The sequence below is a fragment of the Diceros bicornis genome, unplaced genomic scaffold (genome assembly GCF_020826845.1).
Source record: "Diceros bicornis minor isolate mBicDic1 unplaced genomic scaffold, mDicBic1.mat.cur scaffold_97_ctg1, whole genome shotgun sequence".
In the NCBI taxonomy this organism is placed as follows: domain Eukaryota; kingdom Metazoa; phylum Chordata; class Mammalia; order Perissodactyla; family Rhinocerotidae; genus Diceros; species Diceros bicornis.
This window is the reverse complement of record NW_026691866.1, coordinates 499229-507204: the sequence shown is the minus strand read 5'-3', so window position 1 is coordinate 507204 and position 7976 is coordinate 499229.

Genomic DNA, 7976 nt, shown 5'->3' with positions numbered 1-7976 from the left:
GTAAATAATAGGAAAATGACAATACAAAACAGATCTCCGAGCTTCCAGAATTTTTGTCTCTGCAGGTCTATGCTCTGTTTGCTCACCCTCATGGCTCCATCAGCAGCCTCAACGTGAAGATCATTGACGCCTCTCTTCTGAGTGCCACTCAGGGCTCTGCCTCTTCCCCTAATATGCTGTTCACTACCTCCCACTCTTAGCACTGTCTTGAGTTTTCTCTTCGGTCGGTCAAATGCCTTTGGTTTATCTGGTTTCCTTGGTTGGGAGACTTCACTAACCACTTACCTTACCCTAGCTTGACCACACCCTCAGTATTCTGCTCTGTTCTCCTTGGTCTGTACCATGCTGCTCTTCTTTTAAACATATTTTTGTGAAAATGTAGAAATGTGGCAATGAGCTGAGAACACACTCAGAATTCTGTCTTAGCTGAGCTAAATTGCTAATAGGCCATTGTCCACCCCAGACAGACATCCCCAATTCCAGGCTTTAGTTCTAGGCCCACTAGCTGTAGCTCTGGGATACACTCAGGATATTCTATGGCTTCCATGGTTTCTCTGATCCAGCACTGAAAAACAAAAACAAAAACAGAAGAGCTCACACCTGGGCAGGCTAAGAGGTCTTTAGTGAATCAAACGTCATACACTCAAGGTCTTTAGAATTACAAAGTGCCCAGTTGAGACAAAGGACCACTATCTTCTTCCGCAGATGGCATCTTCAGGCTGGAAAGAGGTGCCCTCATGAGGAAAAGAATCCCTCCACTAAAATGAGGTCAGAAGGAAGCTCCACCCTCAATTAAAAGAGGGGCCAGTGTCCTTCATTTACTACTGTGAAGGGATTAGAGGAATATAAGGCAAAGGCCTTTATAGAATAGGGCTGGAAGCCCTGTAACTTGGCAATGGTTCTATTTTTTATTTTAGTCCCTTGTCTGTTTCCATGGAAGAATTAGCTGTAAAATTTGAAATAAAAAAGTTCAAGAAAGGCAATGAGGAGGATTCTCAGAAGCCAGCATGGATCAACTCTCACCTCCATATTTGTGTATCAAATGGCTTCTGAGAAACAATGCTGTGGTTGACTAAAATAAAAAGAGAAATCTCTTACCACCATCCCCACCACTACCACCACCGTCAGCAGCAACAACCATCAGAAACACTGTCAGTTCCCTCCATTTAGTTCAGAAAATGAAGGCAAAATACTTTGATGAGGAAAACACTTTTCACTCAGTTACTCATAAGAATTCTGGCTAGTACCCAAACCTCTTCCTGGGTCCTGGTAATTCTCCTTTACTGAACAATTTTGGGTTAGAACTTCGCAGGAAGAAGGAAGTTTAGTAACTCATTTTGGAAAACTTTGATATTTATCACATCTACCTGTCAATGCTATAAATGAAACCGCATGAGCTAAAACAGTGTACTTCTGAACACAGCCATATCCTTCACCAGGCAAAGGCAGAACAGGTATATGCACTCTACCACGCAGTGTGGTTCCTTATGTGGGTGGTCTTAATTCAGCTAATCAATGTTACCTTAGTATCCAGCAGTGACTGCTCGGAGCAGAGTTCTCAGTCATTCATAAGATCCTGTACATGTCTATTTCACTACACTTTCACATTGCTTTATAAGTGTTTGGGTCTGATGCCCCCATTAGACTGCAACAATTCTGAAGGCAGGAGCTGTGTATTACTTGTCATTGTATTACCATAACCTAGCAGAGTGGCACATAGTAGGTATTTAGAAAGTGTTTGCTGAGTAAACAAGTCAACTAATAAAAAATGGCTCCTTTTTCATTTTCTTTGCGTTGATTTTAAATGTATAATTCGGTGACACTTTCTGAAAGAACAGATTCACTGGTAATGGCCTAAGACATATATGTATGCTAGATATTTGTGCTAATGTGTACACAAATCTTCAGGACTCTGGGATAACATAAAAATTAAATTAAGTGGCAATCCAGTGTATGGAGTTTTATTTGTTTCTTTGTTTTAGTTTGCTTTCGACTTTGATGAAAAAATAAACGACTGTTTTGATATGTCTACATCTGTCTCTGCTCATAACTAACCTTTGTATTTTATTAAGTCAGATATCTGCTAAGTAGAACAAAAAGTAAAGGTGCACGATGGTGATGAAAAATAATGTCAACTCCACTATTATTTTATCTAGGACACTTTTACATGCCAGATTCAGAATGTTAGCATGAATGCAATGATAAACAATTAGTATAATCTCTCATTGGGTATATTCTGTCTATGGTCTTTAAAATATATCCAGGGGCCGGTCAGGTGGCGTAGTGGTTAAGTTCGCGTGTTCCACTTTGGTGGCCCGGGGTTCGCCGGTTCGGATCCTAGGCGCGGACCTACTGAGGCAGTGTCCCATATAGAAGAACTACAACTCTACAACTATGATATACAACTATGTACTGGGGCTTTGGGGAGAAAAAAGAAAAAGAGGAAAATTGGCAACAGATGTTAGCACAGGGCCAATCTTCCTAGAAAAAAAAAAAATCCAGAGTCCTGAAATAATATTTCGATTTAAAGTCTCCTGGATGTTTTAGGTCATTCTTCTGACTGAAAATGTTTGCTAAGACATTAATTCAGGATCACAGTAGATGTTTCCATCGTGGTCATGTCTGACATGTCATTCTGGACTCTGTCTCCCCGATTTTCAGGGCCCCATCCCTACGGCTGTCCTCCAACAGTCTCCAGCCCCTGCAGACCTCTACCTGTTCCAAGCTTCTTTCTAGAAGGAATACATGCCCTTAAACACGGTCTTCCTCTCCCCAACCCTTCCAAATAGCTCCTCTTTCCTCTAACCAATAATTCCCCAGAAATTAGGCTAAGATAGTAGAAGGCAAACAATGCAATTACCTAATTAGAGTAATTTGCACAATGTTGTGAATAATTGATATGTACCACTCTTGCAGGCTACTTGCACTTTAATCGATGGAATGTTCTCTCCAGGATTTTTTTGATCATTGGGTTCAGTGGTTTCCCAGATGCCTCTACATGTGCCATCTCACTATCATATTTTCTCACCTTATTCCCTTAAAATAGGAACTTCAAGAATGAAAGCCAGCAATCCATCTCATTTTTGTGAACTTAGCTGTGCCTGCTACTTAAAGCAGTTTAACATCAGTATAAGTAAAAAGAATTATAAGAAAAATAAAAGGTTTTCAGATATGCATCCAAAGATGATACAAAATAAAATTCAAACTTTTTTTACAACACTGAGCTTAAATTAATTATTTAAGGCAATAAACTTTAAGTATGACCATATTATTCTATTCTCCATTAACATCTTATAAAATCTTTATGGAGGGTATGTATACATAACTTGCCTTTTAAAACAAAGGGAATAAAGACAGATCAGAATTTTGAGGGAGCACTTTTAAAACTAGGAAGATTTAACTAGCACATTTTCATAATATTGATTCTTATTATTTCCTAAAGTAGATGAATACTTTTTTATTTTGTAGATTAAAAAATGTCAGTTCCTTCTTCTTCAGCTTTCCTTATAAAAATAATTGATAGCCTTTTCTATCCATGTCACATTGAGACAAAAGCCAAAAGAATATTTTTAATGAAAACAAAACTCCAACCATCTCTGAGACCAAAGTAAACAAGCTGGGTCAATGAGTAGAACACACAGTTTTCTAAGAGCAAAGGGAAGCCCTCTTCATGCAAATCTTATGGTTCAGAAGATCCACTTAGCAGTTGACATTGGAAGAAGAGAAAGTACTAGCACAAACAGTGGCAAAAACTAACCTAGCATAGTCAGTGGGTGACATCAGGGCCCATGGCATATATCCCATGGGTGTTGAAAGTTTCAATAATGCTGATTGAAGCCATGTAAAGGGTAAACACATTTTTAAATCAGTATGACACCACTGACAAACAAAGAAAATCATACTTGAATGGAATTCAATGCTGGCTGAATTTTACTAAAAAGCTGGCCACAAGTCTGCCATTACACACATGTTTCAGTTCGGCACTGGGCCTCTCCAACAACAACGCAGGTGAAATTCCACAAAAATCCGCTCCTGATAAATCATCCTGTCTAGGTCTCTGTCTTGCTTAGAATATGGAGTACCCTATGTCATAGAGCATAGCAAGCTTGGATTACATAGAGAGAGTATCTATATTTACTGTTAGAATTAGAAATCTCTTTGAAAGCTCTTTGATCTTTGCAATATTCTGGGTGAAAAGCTTATGAAGTTTTCTGCAGTAGCAGCAGCATATAAAAAAAGCTAATGATGTGCTTTTAGTTCTTTGATATTTATCACTTTTTTAAAAATAAAGACTTCACTGTTTTAAGAGCAGTTTTTGGTTCACAGAAAAATTAAAGGGATGGTACAGAGATTTCCCATATACTCCCTGCCCCTTCTCCACAGTCTCCCCCATTATCAACATCCTGCACCAAAGTAGTACATTTGTTACAACTGATGAACCTACATTGACAAGTCATAATCACCCAAAGTCCATAGTTTACCTTAGGGTTCACTCTTGGTGATGTATATTCGATGGGTTTGGATGAATGTACAACGACATGTATCCATCATTATGGTATCATACAGAGTATTTTCACTGCCCTAGAAATCCTCTATGCTTTGCCTATTCATCCCCCCGACCACCCCCCAACCCCTGGCAACCACTAATTTTTTTATTGTATCCATAGTTTTGCCTTTTCCAGATTGTCCTATAGTTGGAATCACACATTATGTAGCCTTTTCAGATTGACTTCTTTCACTTAGTAACATGCATTTAAGGTTCCTCCGTGTGTTTTCATGACTCGATAGTTCATTTCGTTTTAGTGCTGAACAATATTCCACTGCCTGGGTGTACCACAGTTTATTTATTCATTCACCTACCGAAGGACATCTTGGTTGCTTCCAAGTTTTGGCAATTATGAATAAAGCTGCTATAAACATCTGTGTGCAGGTTCTTTTGTGGATATAAGTTTTCAACTACTTTGGGTAAATACCAAGAAACACAACTTCTAGATCATATAGTAAGGGTACATTTAGTTTTGTAAGAAACAGCCAAACTCTCTCTCAAATTAGCTGTACATTTCCCAGCAATGAATGAGAGTTCCTGTCGCTCCATATCCCTGCCAGGGTTTGGTGTTGTCATTGTTCCAGATTTTGGCCATTCTAATAGGTGTGTAATGGTATCTCATGGTTGTTTAGATTTTCACTTCTTTGATAACATATGAAGTGGAGCATCTTTTCACGTGCTTATTTGCCATCTGTATATCTTCTTTGGTGAGGTATCTGTTAAGGTCTCTGGCCTATTTCTTAAATTGGGTTCTTTGTTTTCTTACAGTTGAGGTTTAAGAGTTCTTTGGATAGCGGTCCTTTATCAGACATGTCTTTTGCAAATATTTTCTCCCAGTCTGTGGCTTGTCTTCTCCTTCTCTTGTCTTTTGCAGAGCAGAAGTTTTTAATTTTAATGAAGTCTAGCTTGTCACTTACTTCTTTCATGGATCATGCCTTTGGTGTTGTATCTAAAAAGTTATCACCATACCCAAAACCCATCTAGGTTTTCTCCTATGTTATCGTCTAGTACTTTTATAATATGGCATTTTACATTTAATTCTGTGATCCATTTTGTGTTATTGTTGTGAAGGGTGTAAGATCTGTGCCTAGGTTCATTTTCTGCATGTAGATGTCCAGTTGTTCCAGCACAAATTATCTTTTCTCCATTGTATTGCCTTTGATTCCTTGTCAAAGATCAGTTGTCTGTATTTATTTAGGTCTATTTCTGGGCTCTCTATTCTCAGAACAGAGATCTATTTATCTATTAATCTATCCATTGATCTATTTATTTTTTCACCAATACCACACTGCCTTGATTACTATACCTTTATAGTAAGTCTTGAAGTCAGGCAGTGTCAGCCCTCTAACTTTGCCCTTCTCCTTCAATCTCGGATTGGTTATTCTGGGTCTTTTGCCTCTCCATATAAATTTTAGAATCAGTATGTTGATGTCCACAAAATAACTTACTGGCATTTTGACTGGGATTGCATTGAATCTCTATAAATTAAGTTGGAAAAAACTGACTTGTTGACAATATTGAGTCTTCCTATCCATGAACATAGACTGTCTCTCCATTTATTTAGTTCTTCTTTGGTTTTGTTCATCAGAGTTTTATAGTTTTCCTTATATTGATCCTGTACATAATACATTAGATTTATACATAAGTATTTCATTTCATTTCATTCCTAATGTAAATGGTATTGTGTTTTTAATTGCAAATTCCATTTGTTCATTGTTGGTATATAGGAAAGTGAGTGTATCCTGAAACCTTGCTGCAATCACTTATTAGCTTTAGGAGATGTATTTTGGTCAATTCTTTCAGATTTTCTACATAATATTTACCACTTTTTAGTGAAAAACAAATGTGGCCATCTTCTGTGGAATCAAAAAATAAGGTATGGTTACTCCCCTAAATGCTAGGTAAAAACTGATTTTTTTAAAAATCAAAAACCCTTTGCTAAAATTTCTTCAAGACCTAAAACTGGTTAAAAGTTTTTTTTTGTTTGCTTGTTTGTTTGTTTGTTTTTGCATTACATGCTCTGTCCGATATGAAGGTTATTCTCTGATTTTTGGTAATTTCTCAAAAGGATATTAGTTGATCATTTTCATCATGTAATTAATATAGTAGCTGCCCAGTTAGGTTGAAAATTTCAAGAGCTAGGTACAATTACCAAATTGTTTACATTTTTAAGTCCATTTTGAATAAATGAGATGCCCCTTGGGGAAAATACACAGAAGATATAAATAAAAATTCAATTAACCCATAAGAACAATGCGCCTCGGATTTGTACAAAACCACAGTCCTGGATGATGGTGGTATTTACTGAGATAGAGAACAATGAAGTAAAAGCAGATTTGGGAGGTGAAACCAAGAATTGTTTTTGAACAAAAATTTTAAATGCATATTAATCTTCTAAGCAGAGACCTACAGCATGCAGTTGTATATAGGAAAATGGAGCTTAGGACAGATTGGGACTCAAGACATAGATCTGGAGGATCATCATCAGATAGAATGTATTTAAAGCCACAATAATAGGTGAGATCCCCAACGAAGGAATGTAGACTATACAGGGAAGAGGATCCAGGGCTGATTTCTGGGGCATTTGACGTTGAGAGGTTAAGAAGAGGAAGAGAAACCAGCAAGGCAGACTAAGAAGAAACAGCCAGAAAAGTAGGAGAATGTATTTTAGCAGAAGCCAAGTTTTAAGAAAGTGTTTTAGAAAAAAGAAAGTGACCGACTGGATCAAATGTTCCTGAGAGTTTATGTTAAATGAAGACTCAGAATTGGCATTATATTTGTCAATGTGCTGGCCACCGCTGACCTTGATTAGATGTCTTCCAGCAGAGCGGAGTGGGTTTAAGAGAGAATGGGAGAAGAGGAAGTGGAAACGGGGAGTGCAGAGAGTTCTTTCAAGGAGCTTTGCTAAAAACAGAACAAGAGAAATAAGGTGGCACGAAAAGATTCAAGACCAAGATCAATTTTATTCTGTTCTATTTACGTTGAGAGATGACACAGATACCAATCTACATGTTTGTAGATTGATGGAAATAAAGCAGTCAAAATGGAAAACCGTACAATGCAGGAGGGAGAGGAGATAATGTCAGTCTTGGAACGCTCAAGTAGATGAGAGGTTGTGGAGTCCAGCGTACAGGTGGAAAAGTGTAGAGGTCCAGACAGTTCATCCACTGTAACAGCAGGGAACAGGGAGTACAGTTTCAGATGACGGTAGATTGGCAGATCTGATGGTGGGAGAATGTAGAAGTTTCTTCTGATAGCTTTTGTTTTCTTATTGAAACAAACAGGAAGTTCATTACACTCTTTCGCCAATATGGAGATTGTTCTCTGAGCGACAGAGTGATCTGAGTGAGAGGATCAGGGGAGAGATGCCCAAGATTTGAGGATAGAGGAAAATAGGTGAAAGAGGCATTGTAAGAATAGGAGATTCACA